A 17700-nucleotide genomic window follows, 5' to 3' on the forward strand; every position below is an offset into this window, starting at 1 on the left:
GTCAATTCGAGTGTTTGGGAGAAGTCTCGAATGCGATGAATCTGATTGGTTAATCTTTGTACAGATCCTCGTTCTCATTGGTTAATTTGGTGTTTACATGTTGCAGATCTTTTGTTCTCAGTGTGAGCTGGTCTGTAAATATTGGATTAAGTCTTCATGCGTGTGTAACCTATTTAATAGTGTCCAACGTCTATATGTGTACAGACACAGGCATATTTTACTGTATATATCAAAACATTTTACAATGAATATGAAAGGGAACAGAAAATGAAAGTAATTTAAATGAAACAAACGTTCTGCTCAAAGTTTGAGGAAAATATAGTTATATTTGGCCACATTAACAGACTGAATCACATCCTCTGGGCTTCAACATTTGTGGTTTACGACATTATGAACTGAAATGACGTTGAGGCCGAAAACGACGTGAGAAGCAAGTTCAACAGTAATTTTCAAAGAGAATTGGATATATTTTTGAAGAAGGACGTTTTCGGGGCCAGGCAATGCACAAGTGAGTGGGGACCACTTTAATTATTTTATTAAACGCCGACATCATTCATTGTTACATGAACTGGCGTGCTGTATGATTCTTTGTTCATTGATGCACATTATTTTCTCTGTAAGTGACAAAATAAAAACTGATTTTAACAAGCCAGTGCATCAAATAAAGCCATTTTTAAACGAAATCGGGGAATCCAAGAAATGCTTAGCAGGTCAGGCAGGATTTGATGAAGGGAAAACAGAATTAACATTTTACTTCAGCTTTCCAATATTTATGGGTTATTGCTTTTGTAATCTACTAGGTATTTTAGTTATATTGAATTGTAGCTCTGGTAATATCTTGCATATGTAAACCCTATTTGTGATTTTTAACTAGGTAAGTCTGTGGCATGAAAATGATCATTGACCTGATTCCCCAGAACTGCTGTTAAATAATGCTTCAAAACTATCCACCTGATGAGGCCAATCAAAAATTATCATCTTTTCAAACATTAGGAAATATCAAGTACATATGAAAGAAACTTAAAGTAAATCCAGCTGCGCTGGGTGGGTCACGTCTCCAGAATGGAGGACCATCGCCTTCCCAAGATCGTGTTATATGGCGACCTCTCCACTGGCCACCGTGACAGAGGTGCACCAAAGAAAAGGTACAAGGACTGCCTAAAGAAATCTCTTGGTGCCTGCCACATTGACCACCGCCAGTGGGCTGATATCGCCTCAAACCGTGCATCTTGGCGCCTCACAGTTTGGCGGGCAGCAACCTCCTTTGAAGAAGACCGCAGAGCCCACCTCACTGACAAAAGGCAAAGGAGGAAAAACCCAACATCCAACCCCAACCAACAAATTTTCCCCTGCAACCGCTGCAACCGTGTCTGCCTGTCCCGCATCGGACTTGTCAGCCACAAACGAGCCTGCAGCTGACGTGGACATTTACCCCCTCCATAAATCTTCGTCCGCGAAGCCAAGCCAAAGAAGAAGAAAGTAAATCGATTTAGAGCAAAACCCACGGTTACCTTGATGACAATTTTTCCTACCCTTCTTCCATTCTCATCGATGTTTTAATCCTTCAGACTTCTTGTTCTCAAACCAAGGGTTCCCCTCCTTCCAAGGCCCTTGGCTGTGTGTTTCAATTCTTGCACTCATGCTCCCACTCACCCCACCCCGTGAGCTCTCCCAACCCTCATCTTCCATACCACCAGCTTCGACAATCAGCAAATTATTATCCATCATCCATCATTACTGAGAGCCAAGAATTATGCTCTCTTCTACCCTCCCCTCAGTAATTTAATGAGACATTCCTCCCACAAAACCAGTTCACTCCTATAACTTAAGCAACATTAAACTTTCTCAATCAATGCTTGCTCTTTTACCTTCTCCTTTGCCTCATTTCTCATTCCTTCCAAATATTTATTCTATGTAAAACAACTTTCAATTTCTACACCGTATTCCTCAGGAAGAGTCTCCAGGTGGTTGGGAATGCGGATTGGAGCAGAAGCAGCTTCCATCCTAGTAGCTATCATATTAGTTTATTAAATTGTACTGACAATAACCACACCAGCAGTGCGAGTATAAGACAGCTTTAATAAACTAATATGTACACTAAGAGGTCTTGTCTCTCTGCAAGACAAACCTGGAAGGCTAGACTGTAGCTCTGGACTGCTTTATATACAAGGTCACCGGGATGACCCCTGGTGACATATCACCACAATGGCGACGTCAGAAGATGAAATTCAGTTTTACTTGTGGCTCATCTTCAAGAGCAGAATGCCTGTGAAGTGGAGGATGTTCTGGTTAATCCAATGATAATCTTCTGAACCACATCCTTAACCCTGCTATTCTAGAGTGTACTTAGCTCTCTCAGGAGGCTTGTAGTGCCAAATTGCTAGCTGACAACAGCCTAGGAGATAGGAAGCTATCACAGATAGAAGATGGTGCAGACTAGCTGGGGTGGACCCTACTCAAGAGAACATGTGGAAGCAGAGATTCCTCCAATGTTTACCTCATTGAGTTCAAGGAGACTTGGTGAGTGTCTTTCACATGTCCACCCTTAATAAATTAGTGAGACATGCTAGCCTCGTTATGTCCATGACCTCTGCAATGAAGATAGAAGAATTGGTGAACCCTCCCCATGGATCATGGATCTGGTGAGTTCATGTGGTCTGCCTTGGTCCAGGATGATGGAGGCCAGTGTAGACTCGTTGTCCGAATCCGAGGAGGGTCCAAGTGCCTCGGGTGCTTGGTCCCAAGATGGCCACCTTCGCTGTTTCCTTGTGGTACTGCAGGCCTGAGAAGAAGGCATGGTCCAAGATAGCGGCCCCCATGGCTCGCACATGACATCGCTAGTCTGCAGAGAAGATGGCACTGATCGTGCTGTCCACGTGCGGCACTGCTAGGTTTCGTGGGCAGTTTAGACTGGCAGACTTTTGTGTAATGTCCTCGCTTCCTGCACCTAGAACATACCATATCCTTGGCAGGGCAGTGTTTCCTTGCATGTTTGCGCTGCCTGCAGAAGTCAGGTCAATAAAAGAGTGCGATGATATCTGCGACCAGTCATTCGTGGTGCGAGACGATCCCCTGTCCCAAGATGGCGGCACCTGTGACGGCCACAAGGTGGCTGAGCAGTTGTCCAGGTTTTGGAGGGCCACCTCCAATGTCTCTGATTAAAAAGTGTCTACCTGAGATATTTTATAACTTTGGGTCTATACAAAATGCCAGCCCTGTTTTGCCTTTCCAGCTTTTATGGATTTATTAAAATGCATTATTTCCCCTTCATTTTCATTAAAACTTCATGCCCAATTACGTGGCTGGATGGATGCCAGCCACCTTTGTTTCTCTGTCAGTCAGTGATTTTTAATGGGGAGAAAACAGCACAAATATTATGAACATTTCATAACTAAAAGAAGTCTTGGAATATTTGCCAGACAGTCACTCCAAAATTGCTCTAGGTGGTGCTGCAGCACCAAACTATGGCTGCAGGCTTCCGACTGGACTGTCTGACATATACCACAGGTTGCCTTGTTCTGTCTTCTGCTTTGATTTTTTTTAAACTAGAAGCTGGAGTATTAACTACAGTATATGTTTAATTTCATTTTTCCCAACCTTTTTAACTTGTTAAGTAAGACAACAGAGAATCTCAGTCTAATGAGGTGCTCTTTGTATCTGTCTGTCCCTTTTCTAGCTGGCCTCAATGTGCCTGTTTGTTTCCTGCTGATGTAGGGGCTGACCTGAGCCTCAACCTACCCTTCTCCACTTTCCTTGATGGCATAGTATTTAACCTTGAGCCACATTGCTACCTAGCTTGTGACATGTGACCCTAGTGACTGCTTCCTTTGTACCATATGACTCCCAGTAACAATTGACCCCAATCCAGACCTCCTCCTTTCCCTAAAGAAATGTTTGTAAACACTTATATGCTTGACTGTTAAAGTTTAAATTTGTTCCAACCTAACTTAAAAATCAATTTAAAAAATTGTATGTTTTCAGAGTACTTTCAAAAGTAGATTCAAAAGTTGATGTCTATTGCTGGAATGGGCTGTGGCAGGGAAAGGCTAACAAGTAAAGGCTAATAAGAGCAATAATTCATTTTTGTCGGGTGCTGTTTTATTTCATTGATTTTCTCTATGTGATTTATCAGTGCTCACTCACTGCTTTATGAATTTATTGTTTCATGGTGTCTTTTACTCCATTAATAAGAAAGTTGGTTGATATGCACTTTGCTCAATTAATGTGCTGTGCTGTAAAAGTTGAATTTTTCATGAAGCTATTAAAATATCCAAATAAAATTAGATTGAGTATTTTACAATATCAATAAATTGTATACTAGAAAAGCACAAATTTTGCTTAATTATAAAAGTTTCTACAAAGAATTATTGCATATGGCACTCACAAACCATTCTTTCCTCTGCAGAAGAGGCCACCCATTCTGACATTAGTCTAGGAGTTGGTTGTGTAAGCAAAAAAATAATTGACTAACTGAGACTATTTCCCTACTAAATGTGCTTGGAGGTCATCAAAGCCACCAAAATGTAACATTGTTGATTCCAGATGAGCTAAATTTTGTTATAATGTAGTTAATAGAATTAGTTAATAGAATTAGAGAAATGGTTTTGAAAATTAAGAATTTGGATCAAGGCACTTTTTAGTCTAAAGTTCCATCCCCTGAGTCATAAGTTATTCAAGGGACTTTTCTGAATATGTATTGTATAGAAGGGTGTCTCAAGAAAATGGGATATGCAGCTTCAACAGGAAAATAGAAGATTGCAGGAATTAAAATTGTATGTATATCCTAGTCAGGCTTTGGCCCAAGTAAATGGGTCAGTTAGATGTACCATTTTCCCTGAGATCAAGAGATTTAAGTGAGATGGTCCAGATGCAGCTACCAACATGTAAAGTCTGCTCAGGAGTAAAAGATCCTGGAGATACTAACATGCTACTGCTGTGGAAAATAAATCATCACCTTAACATCTCAAAAAAGCCTCAACTTATCATGTGGATGGAAGCAGGGCAACCAGTTCATCCATGGGAAATCAAAACAATATTAAATAGGCTCTGGAAAAATTCTGGCCAACATGTACAGTGGGAATTTGTAAGGGTTCTTCAAATGTGTGTAGTGTTGGCTTTGCCAGCATGCATTAGTAATCATTTATTGTCCATAAACTGGTGGTTGTGCTGTGACATCTAAATTAGTATGATACTATTGAATTATCCTTGCAATCCCTTGTTTTTTATTTCTTCAATTAACCCAATCTACAAGTTACTTGAATGTGCTGACAAGGTCATGGAAACTACTGAATGGATGTGACATGTTTATTGTTGAAAGTATGCTGGCTGTTTTGGGAGTAAAGAGGGTTGGAGGTGAAAGATCAGGGCCTGGAATCAATAAGGCTGTCAGGTGGTGGGGTGTAGTTGGAGGGCTGGAGAAAGATCTGCCTGACTGAGCTTTGCTTAAAGAATTGGGAATAAGATCAGGTTATCTTTTCCTGCGCCACAGGGAAATCAGGAATACTTTTGAGGGGGTGGGGGCGGGGAGGAAAGTGGGGGAGGAGAGAGTGGGGCACAAGAGAACAAAATAAAGGGTCCCAAATCTTTGGTGGCGTATGCCCCCGAATGGTCAGTGGGAATTGGAGGTGTTATGAAGATATTATTGTTCCATGAGTTCCCAACAATTAACAATGCTGAATTGGTGGGATTGCCTCTGTAATCTTGTACAAGGAGTAATACCACCTTGTCTGTGACTAATGAGAAAACTGGAGGCAGATCACGTCAGAAAATGTCAGTTTGATCTTTGGAATGAGGTTACGTTTTTAAGCAAAGGCAGATATTGTATATTATGGATTTGAGAAGAGGCCACAGTCATTTTAGGTCCACTTGCTAGCACTTTGGACATGTGTTACTGCTTGGCTCAGCTACAGCATTCAGTCTTGGCAATCAGGTAGTTTTCTTTGGTGCCTGACCTTGTCTTGACTTGGCTCCTGTAGAATTACCTGCTGTAGGTATGGTTCTTCAAATTGGTGATGGAATGGCTAAATGTTTTTTCCTTAACTTTGTACTTGCACTGTGTGTGATTTTGCTGGTGATGTACCATTGCCTTCAGCAGAGACCTTGTGAATCGTATACGCATTCAAGGATTGTCTGTATAAAATGTAAGCCAGTTCTTTTGTTGTTGATGGCTCTTGGTCAAAAATTGAAGCCAAGGATTTTTTGAAGGCAAATGAAAATTGAAATTCTTTAATCTCTGCTTCCGTTTGGAATACAGGAACCCACCTTTCACAGCCATATGGAAAAACAGTGGAAAAGCAGTGAAGCACAAGCCTTAATGGTACTGTTGTGTTCAGGTTTAGAAGCTTATTGTACAAATTGCTTTAGGTAAGCTTACCAAAGGTAATGACAGGGTTAGAAATGCTTTCATATCATGGCGCCTATCCAAGCAAAGTGAGCTGATAAGTGAGCTGTAATCTTCATTGCCCAGAGTTTTATTATTAATTTTTTTTGTGAGATCTTGGTAGTCTGTGATTTGCCAACTGTTTTCTTAATGCGGAGCAGACAAAGAATTAGTGGAGGAACTCAGCGGATCAGATAGCATCCATGGGTTGAAATACTCAGTCAATGTCTGAACCCTGTAACAGGACTAAGATAAAATGGGAAAAATGGCACATACAAAGGGAAATAGGATTGGGGAGTGTGCAAAAGTAATAATGTATAGGACAGAAGGTGTGGGAGGTGAAGAGACTGGTAGAGGAAAAAACTATTGAGGGAGGGGGGAACAAAAGTAAAAAAAAACAGAAATAAGTAAATAAGAGATGGAAACAGTAGATGGGAGTGGAGTTTATCCAAAATGAGAAAAATCAGTGTTTTGTCCTGGAGGTCTATGATATGTTGTTCCTCATTTACTTTTGGCCTCACCCTGACAATGGATGAGCCAAGGACAGAAGGAATGGTTGTGAGAGTCAAAATAGTTGGCTTCAGAAAGCTCAAGTGTAGACCCACAAACAGAGTGAAGGTTTTTGAAGAAGCATGAAGACCACACTAGGTGCATATAAAGCTCTGCCACACCTGGAAGGGCTGTTTTTGAGCCTGGAGAATGTGAAGGAGGGGATATAGGGACAAGATTTGCACTTTTTGCGATTACAGCAAGGAGTGCCTCAGGGGTGGGAAGGGAAGAGGGGCAGAACTCGCAGGGTGCCTATAGACCAGGGTCCAGATAGAGATGAAGGTGCTGCATTTTTGATTAGGAAGAACATTATGGGAGTATTGAGTGAAGATATTCTTGGGGATTATTCAGTGAGGCAATATGGATGGATCTTAGAAATAAGAAGGGGGTGATCATTTCAGCGTTCACTCTCAGCGTCGGAAATATTGCTCGCCACGGCTTCAGGTGTTTCTGGCGCTCTGGTCACTTCATCAGGAGTGCTGGTAACTGCCTCTGGAACATCATCAGGTCTCTCAGTTTCAGCATCTCGTATTGGCCTTTCAACCTCTTCGCTCGATGTATCTCTGGACTGGTACCTTTTTACACCTGATACATTTCTCTTATACAGGACTCCAGTCGGAGACTTGACTGTCACCATACTGCCACTTCTGGATACGACAGTATAGGGTTGATGGTAATAAGGTGTGTCTAGCTTACCACCAGTTTCATGCCTCACTAGAACATTATCTCCTGGCATGATGTCTGAGTACTTGGCTCCACGTTTCGAATCTGTGTACAGCTTTGCTGCACCTTTCTTTTCAGCATCGTGGTCCCTCATCTCCTGGTCGTCTCGGATTTCCTTTATTTCTGGCATTTTTGTGCGGATTTTTCTCCCAAAAAATGCTTCTGCAGGACTTTTTCCAGTGGTTGCATGAGGCGTTGCTCGATAGACAGCCACATAAGATAGCAATGCTTCTCGCCAATTTTGTCCTTCTGCGTGTGCAATCCTCAATCGTTTTTCAATGGACTGATTTTGTCTCTCTACTTCTCCGTTGGCTTGCGGCCATTTCGGAGTTACTTTATGATGGTGGATACCTGTGGTCCTCATGTATTCCGCAAATGTCTCTGAAATGAATTGTGGACCATTGTCAGAGTATAATGTAACAGGTAATCCATATCTTGCGAATATTTCTGCTAATGCTTGTATTGTTTTTTCAGTGGTTGTGGACTTCAACACCACGTACTCATAGTATCTGCTGCAGTAATCTATCACTACCATAATTGATTCACCCGTCGGTAAAGGTCCAAGAAAATAAACAGCTATGTCGATCCATGGTCCTGTCGGGAGTTGCGTACTCCGGATCGGTTCTGGCGGATTACTCCTACTTGTGATTTGACGTCCGTGACAAGTTTTAACAAATTTCTCTGCGTCTTTATCACAACCTGGCCACCATACCTTGGTCCTGAGGTTTTGCTTGGTACCAACAATACCTAGGTGTCCTTCATGCGCTAAGGATACGATCTTCGGTCTCAATCTTTGCAGTATCACCAATCTGCAACCTCTTAATACACACTGTCCGATGCAACAAAGTTTGTCTCTAATGGGAATGTAAGCCTTGTGAGTACACTTGTCCCATTGTCCACTCTGTATGCATTCTCTTACTTCCATGAGTTCTGGATCACGTTCGGATTCTCTCTCGACTTCCTTCATAGTCACAGCTTTCGGTGTCGCCTCAATAGCTACGAAGTGTACAAAGCTCTCTGTTTCTGTTCCCAATTCTGACTTGGATTGTGGACCACCATCCTTCACCAATCTGGACAACGGATCTGCAATGTTTGCTTTCCCTGCAATGTGGATTACTTTATATTTGTAGGGTTGTAGTCTGATTACCCATCTCTCTATTCTGGCACATGGTTTGGATCTAGGTGCATAGATCACCTCTAATGGCTTATGATCTGTGATGAGTTCAAATTCAATGCCGTATAAATATGCATGGAATCTCTCACAGGCCCATACAAGTCTGAGTGCTTCTTTCTCTGTCTGAGAGTATCTTCTTTCCACATCTGATAACGATCTGCTGGCATAGGCAATGATTCTTGGTCCTCCATCATGCATCTGGACTAACACGGCTCCTAAACCAACCGGGCTGGCATCCGCTATGACTTTGGTTGATGCCGCCGGATCATAATATCCAAGAGTTTTTGCATCTGTCAGGCTTTGCTTCAGCGCTGTGAACGCTTTCTTCTGCTCAGATCCAAAATGAAAAGGTACACCTTTCCTGGTTAGTTTCCTTAGTGGTTCTGCCACTGTAGCGAAATTAGGAATGAACTTTGCACAAAAATTGACCAATCCCAGGAAACTCCTCACCTCTGTTGCGTTCTGAGGTGCACGTGCCTCTGCAATAGTATCACCTTGGCCTCTGCAAGGTTTAGTCCTTCCCGTGTAAGTCTGTGTCCCATGAAGTCCATTTCTGACACACTGAACTGGCACTTGTTTCCATTCACGGTAAGGCCTTCCTCCTGTAGTCTAGATAGTACATGCCTCAATCGTTTGTCATGCTCTTCCTTCGTTGGTGCATGGACTATGATGTCGTCAGAAATGTTGGCAACTCCAGGAATGCCTTGAATCACTCGATGGATTTCATACTGGTAGATCTCCAAAGCTGCATTAATTCCAAATGATAGTCTCTTGTAACGATACAATCCACAGTGAGTCACAAATGTTGTTACATCTCGGGAACCTGGATCCAGCTCTAATTGATGATAGCCCCATTTCAGATCAATTTTTGAGAATACCTTGCTGGTAGTTAGTTCTTGAAGTATTTCCTCCACTGTTGGTATAGGGTGTCGTTCTCTAATTATAGCTTCATTGGCCATTCTCATGTCAACACATAGTCTTATGTCACCCTTTGGTTTGGGCACAATCACTACGGGACTGACCCATTGTGTCGAATGTTCCACCGGTTCTATAATGTCTTGTTCGATCAATTCTTTAATTTTGGCTTTGACTTTCCCACGAAGTCCAAACGGAGTTCGGCGCATTGGTTGTGCCTTGGGTTTTACCGTTTCATCTACCGCTAGCTTCAATTGTCGACCTTTCAGCTTTCCTACTCCTTGGAAGACTGCGGGGAATTCTTGCTTCATATCCTCGTATGACTGAATTGAATTGATACAAGCTCCAATATGAAGTATTGCCATGTCTTGCGCTGTGCTTCTACTCAGCAATGGTTCTCCCCTCTCTTCTATGACCATAAACTCTGCTTCGGTGTACTTATCTCCAGCTTCAACAGTTGCAGTAAAACATCCAATGGTCTGCAATGGCTTGGTTGCTGTATATGGATACAGTTTCTTGGAACACTTCTTTGAGGTACAGATGATCTTTTTCCTTTTCAACTTCTCCCATAAATGTCGATCAATCACATTACTGTCACTGCCTGAGTCTTCAATGACCTGCACTGTCACTCCACCAATGATCACTGGGACCTTCTCATGATGTACTTCATTCAACGTAAATTGGTAACAACTCTGTCCCTCCTGGGTATCATCATCGTCACCGTCTATCTGGCGAATGGTATCTTTCTTTCCAGGATACTTTCCTTTCCCCCAGGCTTTGCCTTTGGAAGTTGTACTCTTCCTCTTCAGGTCTGCATTGGACTTGCTTTTGCACTTCTTTGCAAAGTGGTCCTTACCTCCACACTTTCTGCAAACTTTGCCTTTGGCCGGGCAATATGGGTCTTTTCCAAAGTGACCTCGGTTTCCACATCGATAACACTCCACGTCCTGTGTCGACGTATATCTTGTCTGGTTATGGCGATGTGAGAGCCTCTTAATTTGCTGGCTTGAGTTGTCTTTCAGGGTCATGGTATGAAATTGCCCTTCAACAGCCTCTAATGCAGCAGCAATGGCTAAAGTATCGGTGAGTTCCAACTCACTCCCTCTTTCCAGTAGACGTCTTCTGAGTTTATCTGATCTGCAGTGCTGTACAACTTGATCCAATAATTGGTTGTCCAAATCAGCTGGCATGTAATTGCATCCAACAGCTAGCTGGCGTAGTCTTGTCACGTACTGAGCAATTGTCTGGCCATCTTCTTGTCTCGTTCTCCGAAACAAATGGCGTTGAAATGTAGCATTCGGTGTCACTACATAGTGTGCATTTAATGCATCTACCGCTTTCCGGTACTCATCCTTTCTTCCAGTATTCAAAAGTGTCTTAAATGTTTCCCGAACTGCAGGTCCCGCCGTGAAAATAAGTAACCCCCTCCTCTGTGCTTTTTGTTCAACCGTACCGGTATCTAGAAATAGGCCACGACTGTCGGCGTAGGATTCAAATTCTTCCAGCCATGCCTTCCACTTCACACTTACAGTGCTTGCATCACCCGTTGGGTCAAAATGAACAATTCCACTATGTGTTAGAAAGTCACCGTCTGCCCCAGCCATGAGGAAATATTCCAGCCCCAAAAGTACTGAGTCAAAGAGAAAATTCTTATCACCTTGATCTGTAATCTCTGTAATCTTCTTTAGTCTTTAATTTTCTTCAAGCTTCTTTCATCCTCGTCGCCAATGTCACATTTGTGGCCCGAAATGTGAAGTTAATAAAACATCAAACACAAGTTTTATCAGGTAAACTTCTCAGTGTCTTTATTTTCCAGTTTCCTTTGTTCTCCTGCTTGTGCTCTTATCTTCCTCTCATACCACGTGACTTCCGGTACATCTCATACATATTCATTATCATGACAGACATGATTTTTTTTTCTGCTTACAGGATGTCTAATCATTGAGGATAATTATTTTAGCAGATAGATAAATACAAATGCTCCCCTGTGGTTCTGAGTTATGCTCTGCATTAATAGGTTGCACATTGAAAAGGGTTGAGACACTCTTTGGGAATCTTTCTTTGCACATTTTTTACAATCTCCTTTAAACTATACCTATTTAAGGGCAGCACTGTCTGACTTTTGCATCAATGGTTTCTGCTCGAGAAAGAAATATGAAACTAAACTAGTTTGGTTTGAAAACTAGAATTCTACTTTTATTTACATTGTCCTTTTCACTTTGCAGTGAGTAATTAGCAGAATCATTCTGGGCAAAATGCAGGATTCTGTGAATTGTATTTCAAAATAGTTCATCTTATAACTAATTTGTACTGGGAAACAATGTAATAATAATTATGTGGGGAATGATCAAATCTGAACTTGGAAGCTATGGTTATTTCAAAGTTCAAATTTAATGTCAGAGCATGGACATGACATCACGTATAACCCCGAGATTCTTTTCCCTGCTTGGCAGGCAGAATTTCTACTTATAGTTAACTGTAAACTATACTCAAGAAGAAAGGTCAAGAGAGAAATGTAAACAAAGAGAGAAATGTAAACAAACTGATGAGGCAACACAAAAAGAAAGAAATATTTAGTAATAAATAATGTGCAAAGTAAAAGTCCTTAAATGAGCCTCTGATTGAGTTTGCAGTTGGGTAGATGATGGGTTGATGGGTAGCAGCTGTTCCTGAACCTGGTGGTATGAGTCCTGTGGCATTTATTGCTCTTTTCTGATAGCTGCATCAAGGTCATTTTGATTATTACGATCAGACATAACGCCAGGTATGTGAAACCAATCTGATTAAATCCTTCAATTCCTCATCGAAGGAAATTGAAGAATCTGATGCAAATCCTTGTCGTCAGTTGGCACTTCCCCAAAAAATGAGTTGCCCAGGGCTCATTTTGGAGAGGCTGACTGTGAGGGCGGGTGTTGAACAAGTGGTACCACTGATCACGACCAAGTTGTAAGACTCAGGTTTGGCTCTGGCGCTCAGAGTGTGTGTGTGGTCAATTCCTTTATTGCCAGTAGCTGCTCCAGTTGTTGACAGATTGCTCAGATCCTGTTAGATGTACTGGAATCTGCTTCCTTAATCTTGCAAAGATCTGCAGGCTGGGGAGCTGTATGCAGCCAAACAAAGAGAGGTGGAGATAGTAGCAGACATTTCTCGTAACGTATCCTGATGTACCAGTTCAATCACACTGACTAATCAGATTATTTGGGAAACACTGGTTTCTACACGATGCTGTAACAGAATCTATAATTGTACCATTCATTTACTGACACTGATGTTGAGAAGATTGGATTTCTTTTGGATTTGTTACATAATGTTATTTAGTTCATCCAACCATATTAATCTTGTGCAATCTTTCAATTCAATGTCTTGACAGAGGTCAGTTGCATATTTTCTGCAAAACTTGACACTTTTAAATAGAATTTATGAGTTGTTTAGTGTAGTTCAGTTGATGATAATAAAATTCCTTATGAGTCACTCAAACTCGATAAATTGTGATAACTCATGTTTCTATTCCAATAGGGTTATATCTTCAGAGGGAACTAAAATAGGGACTTATAAACATAACTCTAAAACAGCTGCTCTCTAAGCGGAGATCAAATTGATGTTAAAGATCTGTCACATTGAATAAAAAGTAGTGACTTCCATTGTTTCAGATCCACCACACACAAATACATTTTTATTTAGTAATGATTTAAAAAAAAACAAATGGACATATGCAAGAGCTGTAAAACTTCCAAATACTAATCACCCTGGGAAGAAATTCAGATTGCATTATTCAGTCGATCAACAAAATAGCAATACAGATGTTCTCTGCCATAACTTTAAAGAATAATAAAATCAGGGAGTCATTGAATTATACAGGGGTGGGTGCTCAGTCTGCACCTGTTCACAATCTGATCCATGACTGCAATGCTAGATCCAGCTCCACAGTCAACAAGTTTTCAGATGGCACAACGGTAGTTGGTCTCCTCAGCAACACCAATGAGTCGCACTACAGAGAAAATTTAAAAAAATCTTATGAAATGGTGCAAGAATAACCACCTGAGTCTTAACAAGAGAAAGGAGTTGATGTGGACCTCAGAGGACCAGGGTCGACCACCCTCCACTACAGCTTGGTATGATTGAGGCCTGTTTGAAACAGGTGGGTCCTACGCCTGCTGAAGTGAGATGATGTTGATGTGGAGATGTTGGCAAGTGGGTCAGCACAGGTTTTAATTATTCAGCCGGGTACTCTGTCCTGACCTTGGATTCACTTTCCTGAAGGCAGCCCGCGTGTCATCCTTGGATACTAGTAGTAGAGGATCATCAGGGGATATGAGGGTATGCAGTGGCTCTTCCTTGTTCTGGTGGTCAAATCAGGTGTAGAAGCCATTGAGCATCTAGGAGTGAAGCTTTGCTTTCTCCTACTGCACAGGATTTGGCTTTGCAGCAGATTATGTCATTTAGGCCCTGCCACACCTGTCTGATAACCTTTATTGTTTCCATTTTCATCCGGAATCTCCACAAGGAGTTGTACTTGCTCCTTGTGCAGTGATCTGGATCTCTGGGCTTAAATGCTTGTGATCTGGCTCTCAGGAGATTTCAGATTTCATTGTTCATCCAGGGTTTCTAGTTAGGGAAACGTTTAGGGGTACACTCACCAACAGCTATTCCGATTAAACTCTGTAACAACTCTGGTGTAATCATTCAACTCTTCTGATGATATTTTGAACATCAGCCAATTCACTGACTTGAGGCAGTCCTGTAAACATTCTTCAGCCTCCTGCAAGCACCTTCTCGCTGTACTGATCTCTGGAGATTCTCTTTTAAGGTTCTATCTGTGTGCAGGCAGAAGGAGACTTGCCAAAGTGTGGTCTCGGGAAAGAATGATGGCCTTCCTTATCTTGGTGTAGCAGTGATCAAGTGTTCTGGGACCTCTGGTACAGCAGGTTACATGCTGGTGGTGATTGGGCAGGGTTTTCATGAGATAGACCTGGCTAAAGACAGGGCTCATAGGCCAAAATGGCCTGTTATCATGCTGTATATCTAAAATCTTAAAAAATAATTTTAAAGACTTCTGTCAGACTTCTTCAGATTTTCTTTCAAGAGAAAAAGAAGCCAATCTTCTCACCAGATATAACCTCTTGTTTGCTGACTACATCTATCTCTCTTGAAAGGGGTATGGAGGAATTAAAAAGGATATTAAAACCGTGCATCTTGGCGCCTCACAGTTTGGCGGGCAGCAACCTCCTTTGAAGAAGACCGCAGAGCCCACCTCACTGACAAAAGGCAAAGGAGGAAAAACCCAACACCCAACCCCAACCAACCAATTTTCCCCTGCAGCCGCTGCAACCGTGTCTGCCTGTCCCGCATCGGACTTGTCAGCCACAAACGACCCTGCAGCTGACGTGGGCTTTTACCCCCTCCATAAATCTTCGTCCGCGAAGCCAAGCCAAAGAAGAAAACTATGCATGAGGATATCATAGTTGCGAGGTTATTTGCTTGATAAGAAAATTGGCTCCCTTTCCCCTTTCCTCTTGAAAGAAAATCTGAGGGGATATTTGGCAGAAGTATTCTTAAAATTATTTTTAAAAAATTTTAGAAATATAGCACGGTAACAGGCCTTTTCGGCCCTTGAGCCCATACCACCAAAATTGCACCCGATTAACCTACACCCCAGGTATATTTCAAACAGTGGGAGGAAACTGGAGTCCTCAGGGAAAACCCGCGCAGACCACGGGGAGAATCTACAAACTCCTTACAGACAGCATGGGATTCGAACTCCGATCCTGATCACTGCCACTGTGAAGACTTTGTGCTAATTGCCACGCCAACTTGATGAAGGGCTCAAGTCCAAAATGTCAGTTATGCACCTTTAACTTTGAAATATAAATGACACTGTGACTTGCTGAGTTTCTCCAGAAAAATAGAAATGAATAACTACTTCAACTCAGAGCACTGTATTTACCGGAGTAAAATTTATCTCCAAACCTTACAATTATCATTATTGAACATGTGCTCAAAAACTATAGATTCATTCTACTTTTCTAAATTTACTTGAAGTCGATGTGTACTAGGTTTTCTTGAGTTTTTTGTTAATTTAAGATTATTTTATTTCAATTTCAAATTATAAATTGGGGTGGCACAGTGGTGTAGTGGTTAGCTCAATGCTGCTTTAGCACCAGCAATTGGGACCAGAGTTCAAATCCCTTGCTGTAAAAGTTTGTACGTTCTTCCTACATTCACATGGGTTTCCTCTGGGTGCTCCAGTTTGCTCCCACCATTCAAAAAGAAGCCCGTACTGGGGGTTGTAGCTCAATTGGGCAGAACAGGCTTGTGGGCTGAAATGGCCTGTCACCATGCTGTATGTCTACATTTTAAAACTTAAATTCAATTTAAATTTAAAATTTAAATTAACTTTTAAGAATATACACATTAAAAAATAAAACAGGTCTTAGATTTTAACCAGAGACTTTTACTGAAAAGTTTTTACTGCATTTTATTGAAAAAAAATTGAACATTCACATACACATATAAAAACTCTCATCACAAAATGTTTTAAATAAAATCTTTTTATTCATACACATGCTGTTAGGGTGGTTTTCTCTTCACATTTGTGTTTAATTAAGTTGGGAGCCAATGTATTTTAAACTTCTCTTTTCATTCCAAAATAATCAATTCTGTCACTTTGTTCAAGCCAGACATAACAAAACAACAGGAAATTTTAACTTAAGGATGAAATGAAATTTGCCACAGACCTGTATAGTTGGTTGAAAGTTTATTTTTAGTTGAAGCAACATCACCCTAAATTGCAGCAGGTTAAATATTAGAAAATATATTGTATATTAAGGTAGAATAATAGGCTTTGTTGACTTACTTGATGAATTTTAGGTTGAATAATTTACTATTAACATAACATAACATAACAATTACAGCACGGAAACAGGCCATTAGGCCCTTCTAGTCCGCACCGAACCAAACACCCCTTTCTAATCCCACCTCCCTGCACAATGCCCATAACCCTCCATCTTCTTCTCATCCATATACCTGTCCAACCTTTTCTTAAATAATACAATTGACTCCGCCGCCACTATTTCTCCCGGAAGATCATTCCACACAGCTACCACTCTCTGAGTAAAGAAGTTCCCCCTCATGTTACCTCTAAACCTCTGTCCCTTAATTCTTAACTCATGTCCTCTTGTTTTAAACTTTCCTCCTCTTAACGGAAATAGTCTATCCACATCCATTCTGTCTATCCCTTTCATAATCTTAAATACTTCTATCAAATCCCCTCTCAACCTTCTACGCTCCAAAGAATAAAGACCCAATCTGTCCAATCTCTCCCCATACTCCAGATGCTTAAACCCAGGCAACATTCTGGTAAACATTCTCTGCACTCTCTCCACTCTGTTTATATCCTTCCTATAATTAGGCGACCAGAACTGCACACAGAACTCCAAATTAGGCCGCACCAACGTCTTATACAATCTCAACATCACCTCCCAACTCCTATATTCCATGCAATGATTGATAAAGGCCAGCATACTAAAAGCCTTCTTCACCACCCTATTCACGTGAGTTTCTACCTTCAGGGAACGATGTACCGTCACTCCTAAATCTTTCTGCTCTTCTGTATTCCTCAATGCTCTCCCATTTACCACATATGTCCTATTCTGATTCTTCTTACCAAAATGAAGCACCTCACACTTATCAGCATTAAATTCCATCTGCCATTTTTCAGCCCACTTTTCTAAGCAGCCCAAATCCCTCTGCAATCCTTGAAAACCTTCTTCATTATCCACTATTCCACCTATCTTAGTATCGTCTGCATATTTACTAATCCAATTCACCACCCCATCATCTAGATCATTAATGTATATAACGAACAACAATGGGCCCAATACAGATCCTTGAGGCACACCACTGGTCACCGGCCTCCAACCTGACAGACAATTATCCACTACCACTCTCTGGCCTCTCCCTT

The 17700-nt window shown here is 41.4% G+C and overlaps 1 protein-coding gene across 3 annotated transcripts in view; it reads left to right on the top strand.

The window, feature by feature from the left end:
* Positions 1–165: 165 nt before the first annotated feature.
* Positions 166–17700, top strand: part of bmp4 (bone morphogenetic protein 4) — a 296450-nt gene continuing 278915 nt past the window's right edge. For all 3 annotated transcript variants that reach the window (XM_069916995.1, XM_069916996.1, XM_069916997.1), the window contains exon 1: positions 166–508. The gene's annotated coding sequence lies outside the window, so the exon portion shown is untranslated. The remainder of the gene's footprint in view (positions 509–17700) is intronic.

The sequence above is a fragment of the Narcine bancroftii genome, chromosome 2 (genome assembly GCF_036971445.1).
Source record: "Narcine bancroftii isolate sNarBan1 chromosome 2, sNarBan1.hap1, whole genome shotgun sequence".
NCBI classification, from domain to species: Eukaryota; Metazoa; Chordata; class Chondrichthyes; order Torpediniformes; family Narcinidae; genus Narcine; species Narcine bancroftii.